Genomic DNA, 7,041 nt, shown 5'->3' with positions numbered 1-7,041 from the left:
ATGCCTCCTTTGGCGTTGTAGACGGCTGACCTATCTTTCTGTATTTCCTCAACGAGCCCCTCATTTCGTTACTACATTATTCTGCGAAAGCATAGCGAGGGTCTCGGTTCTGGCAGCCTTGATGCCTAGGGAGAATAAGAGGGCTTCCCGCCAGTAACCCGCTCATGCCAGGCTGTAGACGTTCGAGTCACGCCCCGGGGGTTAAAAAGAAGGTCCCCTTCTCCCCGTGTAGTCAGAGTGGCGCTGGCTACCACCCTCAAGCGTCAGATACACTTGTAGTAAATATAAATCGCCCAGAAAGTGAAGGAGAACACAGTCGCCCAGATAGCCGAATCGATAAGGCATTCGACGTGTAATCGAAAGGCGTGGGTTCGGTCCCAACTCTGGGAGCGTGTTTTTCTTTCTTTCTTTCTTCTGTATAATAAAAAAATGTTTACCTAATTACCCATAGTGAAAACACCCCTATGCCTCCTTTGGCGTTGTAGACGGCTGACCTATCTTTCTGTATTTCCTCAACGAGCCCCTCATTTCCTTACTATATTATTCTGCGAAAGCCTAGCGAGGGTCTCGGTTCTGGCAGCCTTGATGCCTAGGTAGCATAAGAGGGCTTCCCGCCAGTAACCCGCTCATGACAGGCTGTATACGTTCGAGTCACGCCCCGGGGGCTTAAAAGAAGGCCCCCTTCTCCCCGTGTAGTCAGAGTGGCGCTGGCTACCACCCTCAAGCGTCAGATACACTTGTAGTAAATATAAATCGCCCTGAAAGTGAAGGAGAACACAGTCGCCCAGATAGCCGAATTGATAAGGCATTCGACGTGTAATCGAAAGGCGTGGGTTCGGTCCCAACTCTGGGCGCGTGTTTTTCTTTCTTTCTTCTGTATAATTAAAAAAATGTTTACCTAATTACCCATAGTGAAAACACCCCTATGCCTCCTTTGGCGTTGTAGACTGCTGACCTATCTTTCTGTATTTCCTCAACGAGCCCCTCATTTCCTTACTATATTATTCTGCGAAAGCCTAGCGAGGGTCTCGGTTCTGGCAGCCTTGATGCCTAGGTAGCATAAGAGGGCTTCCCGCCAGTAACCCGCTCATGACAGGCTGAATACGTTCGAGTCACGCCCCGGGGGCTTAAAAGAAGGCCCCCTTCTCCCCGTGCAGTCAGAGTGGCGCTGACTACCACCCTCAAGCGTCAGATACACTTGTAGTAAATATAAATCGCCCTGAAAGTGAAGGAGAACTCAGTCGCCCAGATAGCCGAATTTATAAGGCATTCGACATGTAATCGAAAGGCGTGGGTTCGGTCCCCACTCTGGGTGCGTGTTTTTATTTCTTTCTTTCTTCTGTATAATTTTTTATAAAAATGTTTACCTAATTACCCAAGTTAAAACACCCCTATGCCTCCTTTGGCGTTGTAGACGGCTGACCTATCTTTCTGTATTTCCTCAACGAGCCCCTCATTTCCTTATATATTATTCTGCGAAAGCCTAGCGAGGGTCTCGGTTCTGGCAGCCTTGATGCCTAGGTAGCATAAGAGGGCTTCCCGCCAGTAACCCGCTCAAGACAGGCTGTATACGTTCGAGTCACGCCCCGGGGACTAAAAAGAAGGCCCCCTTCTCCCCGTGTAGTCAGAGTGGCGCTGGCTACCACCCTCAAGGGTCAGATACACTTGTAGTAAATATAAATCGCCCAGAAAGTGAAGGAGAACACAGTCGCCCAGATGGCCGAATTGGTAAGGCATTCGACATGTAATCGAAAGGCGTGGGTTCGGTCCCCACTCTGGGCGCGTGTTTTTCTTTCTTTCTTTCTTCTGTATAATTAAAAAAAATGTTTACCTAATTACCCATAGTGAAAACACCCCTATGCCTCCTTTGGCGTTGTAGACGGCTGACCTATCTTTCTGTATTTCCTCAACGAGCCCCTCATTTCCTTACTATATTATTCTGCGAAAGCCTAGCGAGGGTCTCGGTTCTGGCAGCCTTGATGCCTAGGTAGCATAAGAGGGCTTCCCGCCAGTAACCCGCTCATGACAGGCTGCATACGTTCGAGTCACGCCCCGGGGGCTTAAAAGAAGGCCCCCTTCTCCCCGTGTAGTCAGAGTGGCGCTGGCTACCACCCTCAAGCGTCAGATACACTTGTAGTAAATATAAATCGCCCTGAAAGTGAAGGAGAACTCAGTCGCCCAGATAGCCGAATTTATAAGGCATTCGACATGTAATCGAAAGGCGTGGGTTTGGTCCCCACTCTGGGCGCGTGTTTTTATTTCTTTCTTTCTTCTCTATAATTTTTTTTAAAAATGTTTACCTAATTACCCAAGTTAAAACACCCCTATGCCTCCTTTGGCGTTGTAGACGGCTGACCTATCTTTCTGTATTTCCTCAACGAGCCCCTCATTTCCTTACTATATTATTCTGCGAAAGCCTAGCGAGGGTCTCGGTTCTGGCAGCCTTGATGCCTAGGTAGCATAAGAGGGCTTCCCGCCAGTAACCCGCTGAAGACAGGCTGTATACGTTCGAGTCACGCCCCGGGGACAAAAAAGAAGGCCCCCTTCTCCCCGTGTAGTCAGAGTGGCGCTGGCTACCACCCTCAAGCGTCAGATACACTTGTAGTAAATATAAATCGCCCAGAAAGTGAAGGAGAACACAGTCGCACAGATAGCCGAATTGATAAGGCATTCGACATGTAATCGAAAGGCGTGGGTTCGGTCCCCACTCTGGGCGCGTTTTTCTTTCTTTCTTTCTTCTGTATAATTTTAAAAAAAAATGTTTACCTACTTAACCATAGTGAAAACACCCCTATGCCTCCTTTGGCGTTGTAGACGGCTGACCTATCTTTCTGTATTTCCTCAACGAGCCCCTCATTTCGTTACTACATTATTCTGCGAAAGCATAGCGAGGGTCTCGGTTCTGGCAGCCTTGATGCCTAGGGAGAATAAGTGGGCTTCCCGCCAGTAACCCGCTCATGCCAGGCTGTAGACGTTCGAGTCACGCCCCGGGGGTTAAAAAGAAGGTCCCCTTCTCCCCGTGTAGTCAGAGTGGCGCTGGCTACCACCCTCAAGCGTCAGATACACTTGTAGTAAATATAAATAGCCCAGAAAGTGAAGGAGAACACAGTCGCCCAGATAGCCGAATTGGTAAGGCATTCGACATGTAATCGAAAGGCGTGGGTTCGGTCCCCACTCTGGGCGCGTGTTTTTCTTTCTTTCTTTCTTCTGTATAATTAAAAAAAAATGTTTACCTAATTAACCATAGTGAAAACACCCCTATGCCTCCTTTGGCGTTGTAGACGGCTGACCTATCTTTCTGTATTTCCTCAACGAGCCCCTCATTTCCTTACTATATTATTCTGCGAAAGCCTAGCGAGGGTCTCGGTTCTGGCAGCCTTGATGCATAGGTAGCATAAGAGGGCTTCCCGCCAGTAACCCGCTCATGACAGGCTGTATACGTTCGAGTCACGCCCCAGGGGCTAAAAAGAAGGCCCCCTTTTCCCCGTGTAGTCAGAGTGGCACTGGCTACCACCCTCAAGCGTCAGATACACTTGTAGTAAATATAAATCGCCCAGAAAGTGAAGGAGAACACTGTCGCCCAGATAGCCGATTTGATAAGGCATTCGACATGTAATCGAAAGGCGTGGGTTCGGTCCCCACTCTGGGCGCATGTTTTTCTTTCTTTCTTTCTTCTGTATAATTTTAAAAAATTTTTTACCTAATTACCCAAGTTAAAACACCCCTATGCCTCCTTTGGCGTTGTTGACAGCTGACCTATCTTTCTGTATTTCCTCAACGAGCCCCTCATTTCCTTACTATATTATTCTGCGAAAGCTAGCGAGGGTCTCGGTTTTGGCAGCCTTGATGCCTAGGGAGAATAAGAGGGCTTCCCGCCAGTAACCCGCTCATGCCAGGCTGTACACGTTCGAGTCACGCCCCGGGGGTTAAAAAGAAGGTCCCCTTCTCCCCGTATAGTCAGAGTGGCGCTGGCTACCACCCTCAAGCGTCAGATACACTTGTAGTAAAGATAAATAGCCCAGAAAGTGAAGGAGAACACAGTCGCCCAGATAGCCGAATTGGTAAGGCATTCGACATGTAATCGAAAGGCGTTTGTTCGGTCCCCACTCTGGGCGCGTGTTTTTCTTTCTTTCTTTCTTCTGTATAATTTAAAAAAAAAATGTTTACCTACTTAACCATAGTGAAAACACCCCTATGCCTCCTTTGGCGTTGTAGACGGCTGACCTATCTTTCTGTATTTCCTCAACGAGCCCCTCATTTCCTTACTATATGATTCTGCGAAAGCCTAGCGAGGGTCTCGGTTCTGGCAGCCTTGATGCCTAGGTAGCATAAGAGGGCTTCCCACCAGTAACCCGCTCATGACAGGCTGTATACGTTCGAGTCACGCCCCGGGGGCTTAAAAGAAGGCCCCCTTCTCCCCGTGTACAGAGTGGCGCTGGCTACCACCCTCAAGCGTCAGATACACTTGTAGTAAATATAAATTGCCCTGAAAGTGAAGGAGAACTCAGTCGCCCAGATAGCCGAATTTATAAGGCATTCGACATGTAATCGAAAGGCGTGGGTTCGGTCCCCACTCTGGGTGCGTGTTTTTATTTCTTTCTTCTGTATAATTTTTTATAAAAATGTTTACCTAATTACCCAAGTTAAAACACCCCTATGCCTCCTTTGGCGTTGTAGACGGCTGACCTATCTTTCTGTATTTCCTCAACGAGCCCCTCATTTCCTTATATATTATTCTGCGAAAGCCTAGCGAGGGTCTCGGTTCTGGCAGCCTTGATGCCTAGGTAGCATAAGAGGGCTTCCCGCCAGTAACCCGCTCAAGACAGGCTGTATACGTTCGAGTCACGCCCCGGGGACTAAAAAGAAGGCCCCCTTCTCCCCGTGTAGTCAGAGTGGCGCTGGCTACCACCCTCAAGCGTCAGATACACTTGTAGTAAATATAAATCGCCCAGAAAGTGAAGGAGAACACAGTCGCCCAGATGGCCGAATTGGTAAGGCATTCGACATGTAATCGAACGGCGTGGGTTCGGTCCCCACTCTGGGCGCGTGTTTTTCTTTCTTTCTTTCTTCTGTATAATTAAAAAAAAATGTTTACCTAATTACCCATAGTGAAAACACCCCTATGCCTCCTTTGGCGTTGTAGACGGCTGACCTATCTTTCTGTATTTCCTCAACGAGCCCCTCATTTCCTTACTATATTATTCTGCGAAAGCCTAGCGAGGGTCTCGGTTCTGGCAGCCTTGATGCTAGGTAGCATAAGAGGGCTTCCCGCCAGTAACCCGCTCATGACAGGCTGTATACGTTCGAGTCACGCCCCGGGGGCTTAAAAGAAGGCCCCCTTCTCCCCGTGTAGTCAGAGTGGCGCTGGCTACCACCCTCAAGCGTCAGATACACTTGTAGTAAATATAAATCGCCCTGAAAGTGAAGGAGAACTCAGTCGCCCAGATAGCCGAATTTATAAGGCATTCGACATGTAATCGAAAGGCGTGGGTTTGGTCCCCACTCTGGGCGCGTGTTTTTATTTCTTTCTTTCTTCTCTATAATTTTTTTTAAAAATGTTTACCTAATTACCCAAGTTAAAACACCCCTATGCCTCCTTTGGCGTTGTAGACGGCTGACCTATCTTTCTGTATTTCCTCAACGAGCCCCTCATTTCCTTACTATATTATTCTGCGAAAGCCTAGCGAGGGTCTCGGTTCTGGCAGCCTTGATGCCTAGGTAGCATAAGAGGGCTTCCCGCCAGTAACCCGCTAAAGACAGGCTGTATACGTTCGAGTCACACCCCGGGGACAAAAAAGAAGGCCCCCTTCTCCCCGTGTAGTCAGAGTGGCGCTGGCTACCACCCTCAAGCGTCAGATACACTTGTAGTAAATATAAATCGCCCAGAAAGTGAAGGAGAACACAGTCGCACAGGTAGCCGAATTGATAAGGCATTCGACATGTAATCGAAAGGCGTGGGTTCGGTCCCCACTCTGGGCGCGTTTTTCTTTCTTTCTTTCTTCTGTATAATTTTAAAAAAAATGTTTACCTACTTAACCATAGTGAAAACACCCCTATGCCTCCTTTGGCGTTGTAGACGGCTGACCTATCTTTCTGTATTTCCTCAACGAGCCCCTCATTTCGTTACTACATTATTCTGCGAAAGCATAGCGAGGGTCTCGGTTCTGGCAGCCTTGATGCCTAGGGAGAATAAGAGGGCTTTCCGCCAGTAACCCGCTCATGCCAGGCTGTAGACGTTCGAGTCACGCCCCGGGGGTTAAAAAGAAGGTCCCCTTCTCCCCGTGTAGTCAGAGTGGCGCTGGCTACCACCCTCAAGCGTCAGATACACTTGTAGTAAATATAAATAGCCCAGAAAGTGAAGGAGAACACAGTCGCCCAGATAGCCGAATTGGTAAGGCATTCGACATGTAATCGAAAGGCGTGGGTTCGGTCCCCACTCTGGGCGCGTGTTTTTCTTTCTTTCTTTCTTCTGTATAATTAAAAAAAAATGTTTACCTAATTAACCATAGTGAAAACACCCCTATGCCTCCTTTGGCTTTGTAGACGGCTGACCTATCTTTCTGTATTTCCTCAACGAGCCCCTCATTTCCTTACTATATTATTCTGCGAAAGCCTAGCGAGGGTCTCGGTTCTGGCAGCCTTGATGCATAGGTAGCATAAGAGGGCTTCCCGCCAGTAACCCGCTCATGACAGGCTGTATACGTTCGAGTCACGCCCCAGGGGCTAAAAAGAAGGCCCCCTTTTCCCCGTGTAGTCAGAGTGGCACTGGCTACCACCCTCAAGCGTCAGATACACTTGTAGTAAATATAAATCGCCCAGAAAGTGAAGGAGAACACAGTCGCCCAGATAGCCGATTTGATAAGGCATTCGACATGTAATCGAAAGGCGTGGGTTCGGTCCCCACTCTGGGCGCATGTTTTTCTTTCTTTCTTTCTTCTGTATAATTTTAAAAAATTTTTTACCTAATTACCCAAGTTAAAACACCCCTATGCCTCCTTTGGCGTTGTTGACGGCTGACCTATCTTTCTGTATTTCCTCAAC

The 7,041-nt window shown here is 48.2% G+C and overlaps 1 non-coding gene across 1 annotated transcript; it reads left to right on the top strand.

Annotated features, from left to right (window-relative positions):
* The first annotated feature begins 1,710 nt into the window (after positions 1–1,710).
* On the top strand, positions 1,711–1,782 carry Trnat-ugu (transfer RNA threonine (anticodon UGU)). The gene has a single exon. It is a non-coding gene; the product is annotated as a tRNA-Thr (tRNA).
* The last annotated feature ends 5,259 nt before the right edge of the window (positions 1,783–7,041 follow it).

This window comes from Haemaphysalis longicornis, unplaced genomic scaffold, assembly GCF_048455015.1.
Source record: "Haemaphysalis longicornis isolate Haplotype H1 unplaced genomic scaffold, Haemaphysalis longicornis Haplotype H1 scaffold_13, whole genome shotgun sequence".
In the NCBI taxonomy this organism is placed as follows: Eukaryota; Metazoa; Arthropoda; class Arachnida; order Ixodida; family Ixodidae; genus Haemaphysalis; species Haemaphysalis longicornis.
This window is presented reverse-complemented; position numbering and strand designations above follow the sequence as displayed.